Consider the following 14,638-nt stretch of genomic DNA (forward strand, 5'->3'; position numbering starts at 1 on the left):
AAAAAAAAAAAAAAAAAAAAAAATCAGGCTCACCACTTTTTTTCTTCTTCTTCAGTTGAGCCTACCTGCATGGGCTGCCGCCAGGTCCCACAGCCCCTGAGCTGCATGGGGCCCACCAAGCCCAGAGCATGTCGGCTTCCAGCCACATGCCACTGTTGCACTTCGTTAGGTAGCAAACTAAAACACCTTGGAGTTGTTTTATCTTGGTACATACCAAAGTCATTTAAGGTGGAATATGCCACTGAGCATACAAATAGCAACGCCATTAAAGCAGAATACGCTGCCGAACATGCAAACAGCAATGCCACTAAAGTGGTGCAAAAGGGCATTTAAGCTGTTTTAAAGGTCAATTTTTATGGTGTTTACAAAGGCACCTAATGGTTAGGGCAGCTGTTCTCAACTACTTATAATTGAGGCATCCCTGATTAGACTCAACACACCCCTCATCTCCTCACACCTAGAACTGGAGTCATTTCTTACCTATTTCTCTCCTCGCATTACTTGTGGCGCCCTTTAAAGGGTTTTCTTGCCCTGGTACACCGGTTGATAATCACTGGGTGCTTCCAGACGCATGTGTACATGTCTCAAACTCCTTTGAAACTCCTTTGAGACACTGCAAAACATACACCAGGAACAAAAAATGTTCCCCATGCTGCATCTTTGCAGCGCAGGGGCAAAATTTGATATTTGGAGATACAGGTATCAAAAAATACTCTGGAAGAGAAAAGTGGGGCAGGGAACAGTCCCAGACCATGCCCTGAGGCAACCAGAGGCTTGGGTCCTCCATAGAGCCACTCTGGTAGACAGGCAGAGCTTCTCTATGGCAAGCAGCAGTGCAGGTTGCAGGGACCTGGACCCAGGCTCTGTGACAGGTAAATAGGGGATGAGTTGAGGGCTGAAGGAGGGGTGGGGGACCACAGTGAGGGCACCTTGGGAGGGGTGGGTCCCCCACCCGCCTCCTGCCCCAGCCCCCCCTTGCTCCTCCCAGGCCCCAATTGTTCCCCTGATCATTCCCCTGCCCCATCAATCTCTCCCCTGCCCAGCCCCAGATTGCTCCCTTGATCACTCCCTGACCTGGCCCCAGCATCCCTGCTGCTCCTCTACTGAGCAGACCCACTTTATGCCCCCCACACCCACAGTCCCCACACAATCCACCCACAAACCCCACACCCCCAAGCCATTTCCACACCTGTGGGTCAGGAGTGAGGGGACTGGGGTGGGGGGCAGGCTATGGATTGAGAGTGATAGACAAGGGCAGGGGCAGGACCCTGGCATATCAGTGTTGCTCAGCACCGCTCATCCTGGTGAGTGAAAGGGGTAGAGGCAGGTCTGATTTTTTTATGACAGAAAAAGCCAAAAGTACATACCAAACTGTATAGATATTTAGAATTTATTTTATTATGATGATAGAGGCACTGGTAGGCTTCCAAACTGCTTTAAAATTGTATATATATCATAACATAATTGTTTTTTATCAGCTGCGCAGACAAAAGTGCACACACAAAAATACAGCACGACTTCCAGCATATAAGAATTTTAAAAGATAAACATTCATTTTTAACTTCTGAGATATATCTTCCTCATGGGTATTTTGTTGTAAGACATTTATTCTTCCTCACTTACCCCCCTGCCCATGCTATCTGTATACACAGGATATTTAAAAGGTCATCTGCATTTGATAAAAGAAATAACCTTAAAGCACCAGGCTTTATATCACTGTTGAAACTACAGAGTTCACAGCAATTTACACATCTGTAACATTAAGTAAGGTATAGGTCAAACAATTCTGAAGCTTCCTTTGTGTTATATTTTTAATTCCTGGAGTGAATGGCTCTACTGTGATGAAGTGGGATCTGTTTTTCCACAGCAGAGGGTCTGAATACAAATTACGTCAGTTTAATCAATTTGTTACTTTTTTTGGAGTATTCATTTGTGACAGGTAGATGTCACTTTAAAAAGAAAAAAAAGTATATTTCCTAAAACACTGTATTTCTAGTATATATACTAAAACACTATTGTGAAGAAAGTGTGCCATTTTAAGGGTGTTGATTGCTTTAAAGAAGAGATAACCAGCCTATATTATCATATAATCACTTACAAGTCTTGAGTTTGCTATCCATGATAGAAGATGAGAGCATCTTACTGACACTTTTCTATATCTGGTGGAAGGGTGCCTGTTGCCTACATTGTTACCACCATATTATTTCTTTGGTGGCTGAACACTGTGTTTGCCTTTTCTTTTAGCACTAGATGGAAATGTCTCATTTGACTGCATATTTAGGAGTCCCAATGCTACCCTAACACTGGGAAGCTACCCACAATTCTAGCTAATGAAACTCTGTAACTTTTACTCAAAAGATCATAATTTATCTACAGTAAAATGTATTATGGACTAAAGACCTTTAGGGCTCCAAGCCTAGTGCCTGAAGAGGCAGATGGTTGACTTACCCTCTGATACTGCTTTCCTAGAGGGTTGTCTCACTTATGCAACAGGTTAGTGGAAGAATGGGCTTACATTGGTAATATGTGTATGTGAGGTGCAGAAAAGCCATATTAATTGGTATGCTCACTAAGGACAGAAAAAGGACAACCCTACCTCTTTCTTTCTATAATTGAAGGGAAGGAAATGGAAAGTGGTAGGATTCCTGGAAGATGATTATTGGCTACATAAATAGTGATATTTGGCATATTTTGCCAAAATTGAATAATCTCAAGAATTTTGCTGGAGACCTAAGACAATGTGCAGTTTTCACAGCTTGTGTTGTATTTGGAAAGTTTGAAGATATAAGGTCTGATTGTATCTTGTTAAGTTTGTTGAAGACCTCAAATAGGTGGTTGGCTTCCTCAGAAAAACCATGAGTGAAATTATATCAGAATACCATTTTCTCTATATATTTGATTATAGACTGGATACAAATTAACTACTAAATTCTTAATTCTGTTAGACTGTAACCAAGATACAAGCCATTAAAATAAGATTGGACTAAGAACTGAAAAATAAATTTTGGAAACAATCCTGGTTTTGCTTGTCAATACACTTGCATGACTTAAGAAGTATCATGTTATATAGTGGAAAAGGTGGAAAACACAGAATATAGTGGATTCTAGATGATCTGTAAATCCTGAAGCTGCCTTTTCCTTTCCCTGAATATAATACTCATTTTGTGACTAAATATAATAGGTTTAAAACAATTTGTAATGTTATTAGATACATTCAGAGTACTAGGTTTTATCTATTTTGGCACTAGCAGAGAAATTCCCATACACACCTTGCCTACTCATCACTGTGCAGATGCTCCAAACCTGAAAATGTACCAGTGAGTGTGCAACAAAGTCTTTCCCACTATGAATACTTTTTGATTGAGGTCCCTAGAGTGACTGCTGAGGGATTCCTTGGAATATCTTAACTGGTGAATTTCCAGCGTGGTTTGTGGGGCTTGTAAGTGGCTTGACTAGGGATTGTTGCTGTCATGGTGTAAACATGTGCCCTGGTAACTCCAATCATAGGCCTTCCTGTGTTTTATTCTACTAAATTTATTTTTCACAAAGTATTGACTTCTGCTTCTTTTTGGGCATAATTGACCTTTTTCTCTTCTCATTTTAGGTGTAATTTGTTGGAACTGCAAAATTCCATAGGGCCCCTACAAGACAAACTAGGACAATTAGTGACAGGTAGGAGGGACAAAGCTGAGCTCTTCAATGAGTTTTTTGCCTTTGTATTCCTGAACTTGGATCAGGACAAATCTCTGGATTGGATCATAGATGGGCCAGCCAGCCCGCAAACTGTTAGCAGTACCAACTTAGTGAAGAGATACTTGAGGGGCTGGATGTGTTCAAGTCAGCAGGCCCGAGTGATCTTCATCCAAGGGTGCTGAAGAAATTGGCCAATGTCATAGCAGAGCCATTGGCACAGCTGTTTGAGCACTCTTGGTGCTCTGGTCGGGTCCCAGAGAACTGGAAAAGAGCCAATGTGATATCTATTTTTAAGAAAGGGAGGAAGGAGAATCCAGGTAACTATAGACTGGTTAGTCTCACCTTTATCCTTGGGAAAACCTTTGAAAAAAATATTAAGGTCCACATTTGCGGGAGTCCAGAGGTGACAGCAGTGCTAAAGGGCAACCAGTATGGATTCAGAACAGGTAGATCCTGCCTGACTAACCTTGTTTCCTTTTATGACAAGATCACAAAATGGTTAGCTGCAGGAACTGAGGTGGATGTCATCTACTTGGATTTTAAGAAAGCCTTCAATACAGTATCTCATTTTATTCTCATAGATAAACTGAGATGCTGTGATGTAGATGATTACACAGTCAGGTGGGTGGCAAATTGGCTTAGGGGTCACACCCAGAGAGTCATAGTGGATGGTTCAGTGTCGACTTGGAAAGAGTGGGGAGTGGAGTCTCACAAGGCTCAGTCCTTGAACCAGTGCTATTCAATGTCTTCATCAGTGACTTGGGTGAGGGCATGGAACGCACCCTGTCCAAATTTGCAGATGATACCAAATTATGGGGTAAGGTTAACGCACCAGAGGGTAGCGAATGAATCCAGGTGGATCTGGACAGCTTGGAAAAGTCAGCAGAACTGAACAGGATAAAGTTCAATAAGGAAAAATGGAAGTTGCTAAACCTAGGAAGAAGGAATCACCAGCATGATTACAGGCTGGGGGAGGACCTTCTCAGCAGCACGGCAACAGAAAGGGATCTTGGAGTTGCTGTTGCCTCCAAGATGAACATGAGTCATCAATGTGACGAAGTGATCAGTAAAGCTAACTGCACGTTATCAAGCATTAGCAGGAGCATGACAAACAGGTCCAGGGAGGTGATATTCCCCTTTAGGCATCATTGGTCAGGCCACAGTTGAAGTACTATGTCCAGTTTTGGGTGCCATACTTCAAGAGGAATGTGGACAACAAGACGGTTCAGAGGACAGCCACTCATATGGTTAGGGGCCTGCAGTTAAAGCCCTACAAGGAGAGATTGAGGGTCCTGGATCTCTTCAACCTGTGCAAGAGAAGTCTGAGAGGTGATCTTGAGGTTGCCAACAAATGCACTGGGGGAGAGAACAAGGTATAGGAGATGCTCTGTTTACCTGGGCACCCCTTGGAGTAACTAGGAACAATGGTCACAAACTGACAGACAGCAGATTTAGGTTAGACATCAGGAAGAACTTCTTTATGCTAAGGGTTGCCAAAATCTGGAATGGACTTCTAAGGGAGGTGGTACTCTCTTCTACCTTGGGGGTCTTTAAGAGGAGGCACCTGGCTTTGGCTGTCCTGCCCAGCACTCTTTTCTGCCCAGGGCAGGGGATCAGACTGATTGTTAAGGTCCCTTCCAACTCAAGCATCTATGAATCTGTGAATATACAAGAAAATAAAATTCAACTAAAACAAAAGGTAAGATGCTACACCTCTGAAAGAAAAAAACAGATGCTCACATAAACTACTGGGGGACAAAAGTTCAGGAATACACTCAACATGAGCCACCAAGGCGATGCTGTCATAAGAAAAGGAAATACCCTTCTGCACTGCATTAACAGAAACATTGTGGATGGATCTACACATGTGTCCAACTGCACAGATACTGTGCAATCATTTAGTACTTGCTAAAGCAGGTACTGAAATGCTAAAGCAAGTCCTCCTCCTCCATTTTCTAAAGCAAGTACTAAATGACTGCAATACCCACCAGCACTGCACAGTCCTGGTGGCGCACAGGTTGTTTCCAACCCTACATAGTAGCTCACTGCTACTATGCAGTAGTGGCGGCATCACGATTAGTGCCCGCTATATCACAGTAGCAATAAGCTATAGCGCCATAGCATATCACAACAGTGAAGCAGCCTCTGATGTACATGTGCCCTGTATAAAGGGCATAGGAGGTGATAATGCCACTTTATCGCTGGTTAGACCTCAGCTTGAATACTGGGTCTGGTTTCGTGTACCACTTTTCAAGAAGGGTGGAGAGTAACTAAAGATGATCCAGAAGAGAGCAATGACAATGATAAGAACTGGAAAACAAGTCATAGGAGAAAAAGTTGAAGAAACAAAACATGCTTATTTTGAAGAAATAAGGGGAGACAATAACAACAATTTTCAGCTATTTGAATGGCTACCAAAAGAGATGAAAAAAGTTTGCTCGATTGCCACAAAGAGTAGGGCTTAAGGAAACTGATTTAAACTACACTAAAGTAGAACTAAATTATATCTCAGGAGAAATGCCTTAACAGTAAGACAGTGGAACAGTCATACAGAGGAAAGCTGTGGAATACAATTTTCAAGGAGAGGCTAGATAAACATCTATCTGGGATGGTTAGGAATAATGAATTCTGTATCCATGCAGGGGGTTGAACGAGATGTTCTCTGAAGTACCTTCCAAGACTATAAATATGACACTGGTTTGTGCTGCAAGTTCTGCCTCTTAATTTCAGACGCAGTTGGGGACAGTGGCAGATGTAGCCAGCAGATACCTATCAGTACTTTGCCTATTAATTGGAAGACATTACCATTAACAATATAAGAAGCCTTTTTGAAACAAGAATCTTTTAAATATCTACTTAGATTCATTGAGCTTTGAATCGGGGTGAACCAGTAAATGTTAACCTTCCTCTTTAATTGCTTCTTAGGCCTATTCAATAGTACCAAAATGGAAAGTACTGCAAGACCTATTCAAACAAACTTAAACTACACTCTTTAGTTTGTACTCACCTAATAAACACAAAACAGGGAATTATTTTCTGTAAATTATTATTCTACTTATGTGCTTAATATTAAAGATGAAGTAGGCAAAAACAAAACAAAACAAAACAGAAAAGCCTGCCTCATTAACAGCAATGGTAAAAAAATATATACACTTGAGTTTCCCAGTGAAAAGCTCCCCTAGTGGCTTTGTGTATCAATTACTACAGCCTAACTTTCAATGCAAACTAAGAAGAGATTGGTAATACTGTAATGCCAGATTGTCTGGTAGCTAATCAGTAATGTAGGGATGTCCTAGAACACCAAAGGCAAAGTAGAAGCAGTGACTTCCAGTCGCTACCATGTTCACAATTATGAATGCACAGCTACCAAAAGCAGCCAGTTTCCTCCACTTACCTCCTCCAAGTCGACACCCAAGGTGGTTTCCCCTATTGCCACCCCTCGACCCCATTGCACCACTCAGTAGCTTTTCTTGTATAGATCCAGAAGAACTATGATGATCAGACTACCAAAAAGATTTTCACTAGAGTTACACGAAAGGCAGCAACCCATTCCTTTAGAGATGAAAAAGGAAACTATTTACCTACTACAATGTACCTAGTCACTACATCTCTACAAAGTCAGAATGCCTGCATAAGAATCTAAATTGAAGGAAAAGCACTCTTTAGTGTTATTGAACTGTTCATTCTTTTGTATATGTTAATTTGTTTCTTGTGATATATTGCATGTAAAAAAAATAGAAAGACTGAAGATTTTGCAAACCATTTGAAAACACTCACTGCAGCTGATCTCATATAGATAATTGCTATGAACAGGCTGGAGTTTTGTTGGGGGGAAAAGAGTTGTTATTACAGCTGACTCAGATTTGCTCAATGCAAACAGACAGCTGAGTGGAAAAATCTGAAATTTAGGTTCCTAAAAAAGCACCAAGATAGGTTTATTTCTCCATCTTTGAAAAAAAAGTGTGTGAATTATGATATTCCTGGCATATGCTGGTAATTCCTCCATCTGATAACTGTAAGACTACCAGTTTTCCATTCTGTAGGAAAACGTCATTAAAGAATTTTTTTCTGGATATATACAAGATAAATCCAATTTTGCAGAATAAGCTTGAAAATGACTCACATCCTGTAATATCATTGCTTTCTTAAGAAAGGAAATAAATAAGACCTGGAACTTGATATTGAAATAAAAAAGAGAAAAAAAGTATGAATCAGTCCTTGGGCATATTAAGAAAGTATATTAAGATCACACATTAATCTTCATAGCTAAAACAACATGAAATTCTTAACTATTATTATAAAATAAATCTGGATAAATGGTCTTATTATTGTTAAGAGTTTTAAATTTCACTTTGAGCACCTTTGCATCAGCTCCAGAATTATGAAAAAGTGGCTTTGTTTTGGCCATTATCTTCTATGATATCTTTATAAAGATATTACAGGAGGTTCTACAATAAATATATACAGTCTGTCTTATTTTAAAGTCATTTTGTTTTATGGGCTGATTTTTCATTAGAGCAGGTTTGTCCACATAGTGGTCTGAAGGCTTCATGCAATTCAAGAAGGGTTAAGTTGTGTTCCCATGCTCTTGCCCCCAACACTCTGGAGGCAATAGGAACTAGAATCTCCAGGATTCCCTCTCTCCCCTGTTGCTGCTTCCTGGTTCTACCCCAGGGGTGGGGCACGGTAGCAGAGTAGAAGAAGAGGCCAAGGCCTCTTGGGAGTGTGGTATATCTAACGGGGTTGGAGATATGCAGCATCCATGTGCCCATGCAGTAGAATGATGGGGTGAATACATCAGTTCAGCAATTGTGGGGCAGAAGTAGTGCTTGCATGAGCAAGTAGTGCGGCAGGACCAGTGTCTGTGTTGCATCTAGCCTGAGGGCCTGTACCTTGCCTCAGTGTGGAGGCCCCCACTGATGTGTCCTGTTGGGTATGTGGCCCTAGCTGCATGGAAGCTGAAGATCCCTGCACTAGTGATTACTAGAACAATTACAATTTGATAAACAAGAAAAAATAGATTCTGCATATAAGCTGTGCTTTACTATTGATAGTGTTATGCTCAATACTAGTTAAACAAAGACAGCCTTTAACTTCAGCCCCAAAGATTTTTCAATTCTGACATTTTAATGGAAGAAAATAATAATTTGGATTTTTATTAATGTCTTCAAATAAAATAGTCAGTGTAGAAACATGTAGTAAAGGGTCCATAACTGCTGCAATATATGCCAGGCTCTATTTTATGTCTCAGCCGGTGACTGTACCTGAATAATGTGCTTTCCTGACTTTTCTTGGAGAATTTTGGTTGTTATTAAATGGGCATAGTATACCTTGATCATGAATATGTAGCATTGTACACTCCTAAAACACTTTGCCAGCTGGACTTTCTTGAATTGGATTAAACAGTAAAGTGAATAAAACAAATGAATACACAAACTGCATTCTGAACCTCTGTCATTTGTTTCAAGGGATAATGTGATAGTCAACAGCCTGAAGGCTGTTCTGCAATTTCTAGATAGAATAAATTTACAATTTTTAGCAAAGAAAAATTAACCATAAGCTTAGCAATCTAAAAGTTGTGAGTTCACAATCTTAATGAAAATTGTTCTCCACTGGTTGTACCTTTGCTGAATGTTTTACTAATGCATATTACAACTGTTGCTCTTCTGTACTTTTTTCTTTTTTAGAATTAACTTTGCATAAACACTTTGTCACTCTGCCTTCAGCATACATTTTCCCTACATTTTTGGCCATCTTGAATGGTTTGTTCCATTTTAGCATTCTTCCTGTTTAATTACAAACAACCATCTACAGTAACTGTGGGGAAAGGTATTAAAAAGTAAATAAAAGAACCTGCAAGAATCTCCAACTGGTAAAAGCAACTTGAGAAGCAGCTAAATCAGAAACTAGTCAGCAGTTAAAGAACTTTCTGATTTTGTTATTGGATCTTCTCTACCTTGTGTGATTGGCTATTTCCTACAATGTTCTATCCCCCAGGCCGTTCTACCTGAGATCCCCTCCACATCTGTGCCTCTTCTATACTGCCCTGTTATTTTCATCCCTGTTATTTCATTGTCCCTTCTCTCTTTATTATTCTATTAAGTTTATGCATTTCTGGAAAAAAAAGAAAAACAAAAACGAATACATTAACATAAGGAATTTCATCATTTGCTACATTGGCATTGTTCATTCTACTGTTTTTTCTAACTCTTTTCCCCAACCCAGGAGAAAATTCTCCACATTACTGTCAAGCTAGATAAAATAATTTGCAAGCAATTTTTTAGTGAAAAGGGCTAGGCCAATTGAAATGTGTGCTTACAGTAGTGATCGCAACTAGTTTGAGACACCCAAAGTAGCTTTAACATTGGTCCTGTTTCTACAGGTGGGCTACTATGTCATTTGCAGAAAACTACCCTAAACTTTACAAATTAGCCCCTGGTAATTCCTGAGTGGTATCCAATTTAGATGGTGTAAAGCTAGCTCAGGTATGTTGACACTAACTGCAATCATTTCTCTCATCCCAGGGTAGAAATTGTGCAGCTGCTATATACCTACTTAGATCAAAACCCCTTCGAGGGAAGGATTGCCCACTTCCCTCTGTGAAGTATGTAGCAAGGCTTCATTTTTTGTTGACTTTTAGGTACTGCCATAATAAACACGAGTAACAATTATTATGGGGCTCCTTTTGTCCTCTTCTATACCTCCGTCATGAACTTAGAAGGCAGGTATGCCTATTCTCTATTTAAGTAGAAGTCCTTGATTTCAGAAAGAGGACTTAATTGTTTATTTATTGGGCTTTTTTAGAAATTTAGGCTATTTTTTAATTAATGTTCTGCACCTAATAAGGCAACTGTAAAGTATCATAGTATGCATCTGATGTAGAGGTGGCTCTACAGAAATATATATTAATATTTCTACACTGTCAGGTAAGGGTGTTATGGTCACCTGTTCTGAACACAAAAAGGGGATTTATCTTGTTTACAAAGCAAATATTACCAAATTAAACTGCTGACCTTACCTATCCTTCAGTTTCTTCTTAGTTCTGCCCCCTCTCTACTTACTCTGATTCTTCTTCTTACTATTTTGCCTCTAATCACGAGCTCCTCCAGAAATGTCAGCCTCAATGCTCTGACTGCATCCCCTGCTGTAACTGCCTCCATTACCTTCCTTCCATTGATAAGGCTCTTTTAAAGCCTAGACTTCAGGACATAAGATCATTATCCAATTCCTTTTCAATTTATCTGAAGGACCTACTTCTATCATCATGACTACAAGAATACATCATGACTATAAGAATATTGTTAACTAATAGTAAGTAGAAGAAAAGAAGAGGAATCTACACATTCAAGCAAAAGAAGTAGAAAAAGAAAAATAGGTATGGAAGAGAACAAGCTTCTGGTGTGGGGTACTATATATGAACTTTTAACTTTACAATTTACTCTTTTCTTTCATCTAAACTAATAAGCTAGAGAAACTGCATTTTAGGGCATACTTCAAGCCCATTTATTTCCTCAGTTTTGGAGGGGAAGGCTAGAATAAAAGGAAAGTTAATATTTGTGAATCCTCCATGGTATTTTGCACATCTGTTTTCATCACCAATTAATTATATCCTGGGTTAGAAAGTGGACATATTGCTGGTGTGACTGCAGTTGTATCTTTAATTCCTGGTAAGAATACTTGGAACAGAATAAGCATCATTTAAAGATATATTTTAAAGAGAAATAAATGATTAAAAGAGTGCTGAGAGTGCATCACACTATGGGTACTACTGTAAATACAAACACTAATTACTTTTAAAGGTCACAATTGAAACTACAGACCCATAGAGTAATGCACAATAAATGGAAATAGTGGCTGACAAAGGCAATTTACTCACATTTGAGCTTCTGTCATTTCTGAATTCCTATTTGCTGCTAACTGATTTACTGGAAATTTTAATAAATGCTCCCTCCTTTGGAGTACAAAACAAAGCAAAAACCAAAAATAACACAGTCTGCATGAAGTATACTCTCTTTAAAGAAAAGGATCTACTAAACAGCTTTTTTTTCTTTATGAATTTTAATGCTGTAGTCATGGATGCAAAACCACCTTTATGTGTGAACTAGTAAAGGGAAATATTTAAGAAAACTATTGGGATCATAGACAACAAGCCCAAGTCTTATCATCATATTATTGCTTTGCAAGCATTTTTTTTCAGTGAAAACATGGGCTAGCACAATTAAAATAAGCATGCTTAACCACCAAGGTGTTAATAAGAATCCTTGATTATTAACAGCAACTTCCATTTACAAATAAGCTGTTGTTCTTGAGATTTTTTCCACTCCCTAACACCAGGTTTCTGGGTGTTAATGAAGAAGATATATACTGCTTCCTTCCTCAAATCCTGATACCTCATAACTCTTTGGTCCATTTACAACTCATTTTTCATACTATTTCATGGCAAGAATAGAAGCTGGTTGTGTATATTTTGAACAGACATTTCTGATGGTATCAGTCCAAGTCTAGAATACTTGCAGTCATACAAGCAGTTCTACTGACTCTAGTGGAACTCCTCACCTATCCAAAGCCTTCAGAATTTGACCTTGGGTAGGATTAGCGGGGAAAAAAGGGGAAGGGACTTACACCAAGCTTTCCAAAGGAATGTAGATATCTAAATCACATTTATTTTATGGGCTTATAAATGGGACTAAGTGGCTAAAGATAAGAAACAGGCAGATGTATTGGAACTAAGTGGAATTTAGGCAATCAAATACCAAAAAGCTATGCAAACTGGTTCTGTCCACTAATTTCACTGGGTGCCTCCATTTGGGACTGCAGACTTCATTGGGCACCTACATTTGGGTTTCTCTATATGCTCAGACACAATTCCATTTGAGTGTCTAACTCCCACCTAAGCTCTATTATAATCCAAAATGTTGGTTGGAGAAGGCTAAACGATACATGAGTTCTTGAAAGGGCCCAGTCCATTAGGTGTCTTTGGAATATGCCTAAGTCACATCAATAACACTGAGATCAGCACTGATACTTGATGACTTTCCTCAAAAACATTGGAAGGTTCCCACTTTTTGTGTATCATAATGGCTTGAGTACTCACTCAGGAAGTGGAAGCTTTGAGGTGTGGACCCTCCTCAGCCTAAGAGTATTCAAACCAATATATTCTGCCTCTTGGAAGAGGCTCCTAAGCACAAGCTTATAAATCCACTGGGCATCTGAGAATGTAGGAATCGTAAAGCCAAAAGGATAGCAAGCAAGAGGAAGCCAAGGTCTATAGCTCACTGACTAGGGCATTCCTCTAGACAGAGAGAGACCTGAGTTCCAGTCCCTAATACCATGCTTATTTCTGTTTTATAACCAATGTCTAATGCAAATAGGCAAAGTCCTAGGAGCAGGGACAATAACTCAGGTTCAACCAGTTTCTAGTGAAAACTAGGGGTGCACTGATAAAGATTTTCTTGGCCAATATTGATTGCCAATTATTAAACAGCCATATCAATCAATACTGATCCAATAGCTAATTTACAGGAATGCAGCCAGGCAACTTGGAGAGCAGCATCCAGCTGGTAAGTCTGTAGGGGTGGGGAAAGGGAAGTGAGGGAGGAGGTAGATAGAGGCCCCCACAGTGAGGGAGGGAGTGGGGCAGGGCCAGGAGCAGGGGCTGGGGAAGGCATTGCCCAGCCAGGGTGGTGAATGTGACCCTGGGGCTGGGAGTGGGATGGAGCCATGGATAGCTCATCCAGATGGCATGGGAGGGTGAGGAAGGGGAAGGCTCCCCACTGCTGTGCATACCCCCAGGGGAGGCATGGGGGGCATGCACCCCCCTAGATTTGTGTGCAGGGCAGAGGCAGGCTGCCTGCTGAGGGCTCAGGGTCAGGAGCTGTGCCATCCTCTTCCTGGCACATGGCATTTATTGGTGACATTATCAGCTCCACTGGCCAAAAAAGCTGATAGCCAATGATGCTAATTTTCCTTTTCTCAGTGCTGACCAGATATGGCACTGACATATCAGTGCACCTCCAGTGAAAACACAAAATATTAATTATTTTACAAAACGGTGCTATAGAATGTAATAGAAAATATTCATACTCATTACATACATTTAAAGAACCACCCAAATTCTACAGGTTTTTAAAGAGTAGTTTCTATAAAACACTTCCCAGCAGAGGACTCCTGGGAAGGGATGGCATCCTCCTCATGACAAAAGATAAATCCCTGTTCGTAGCCAGGATGGCCAAGCTTCTGGACAAGGGCTTTAAACTAAGATTGTTGGGGGACGGGAATACACAAATCCAAACATGTCCAAGGACCAACATACAAGGAAGCCCTGTAGATAGAAACACTGGGAGAGTCACTTTTGTGGGAGTAGTTTGAGGGAATAGTTCTCCATCAGTGGAACAGGAATACGAGGAATTCAGTAGGAGGACTCAGGTATCTATATACTAATGCCAGGAGCATGGGGAACAAGCAGGAGGAGCTAGCCCTCCTACACTCCAGTGCGCATTATGATCTAGCAGGGCTTTACAGACATCTGGTGGGACTCCTCACGTGACTGGAGAATAGCTATAGAGGGCTACAACCTGAAAAGAAGGGACCAGAGGGATAAGAAAGGTGGAGGTGTTGCTCTCTATGTGAAAGAGCAGTACACCTCCTTGGAGGCCATCAGCTCCAAAAAAGGCCTGCTTGAAACCCTCTGGGTCAAGTTGCAGGGGTGGGAAGGAGTGTGGTAAGAGAGACCTAATTATAGGTGTATACTACAGATCACCAAACCAGGGAGAGGAACTGACCAGGAATTGACTGAGGCATGGGTATGTGACATGGCTGGATCAGCTGTGATCCTTCCTGACCTTTGTCGAGGAGCTGTTCCTGACTTAGGAGGTGCATGGGCCAACCAGAGGTGATGCTCTGCTAGACTTATAGTTTCATAGTTGGTAGGGTCAGAAGGGACCTG

At 40.6% G+C, this 14,638-nt stretch overlaps 1 protein-coding gene and 1 long non-coding RNA gene across 6 annotated transcripts in view; both read right to left on the reverse strand.

Annotated features, from left to right (window-relative positions):
* Positions 1–14,638, reverse strand: part of CDH10 (cadherin 10) — a 261,240-nt gene that overhangs the window by 124,761 nt on the left and 121,841 nt on the right. The gene's annotated exons all lie outside the window — the stretch shown is intronic.
* Positions 14,118–14,638, reverse strand: part of LOC109300711 — a 4,267-nt gene continuing 3,746 nt past the window's right edge. Inside the window, exon 3 of the long non-coding RNA XR_002098308.1 lies at positions 14,118–14,206. This is a non-coding gene — a long non-coding RNA (uncharacterized LOC109300711). The remainder of the gene's footprint in view (positions 14,207–14,638) is intronic.

The sequence above is a fragment of the Gavialis gangeticus genome, unplaced genomic scaffold (assembly GCF_001723915.1).
Source record: "Gavialis gangeticus isolate Ggan-Ray unplaced genomic scaffold, GavGan_comp1, whole genome shotgun sequence".
Lineage (NCBI taxonomy): Eukaryota > Metazoa > Chordata > Crocodylia > Gavialidae > Gavialis > Gavialis gangeticus.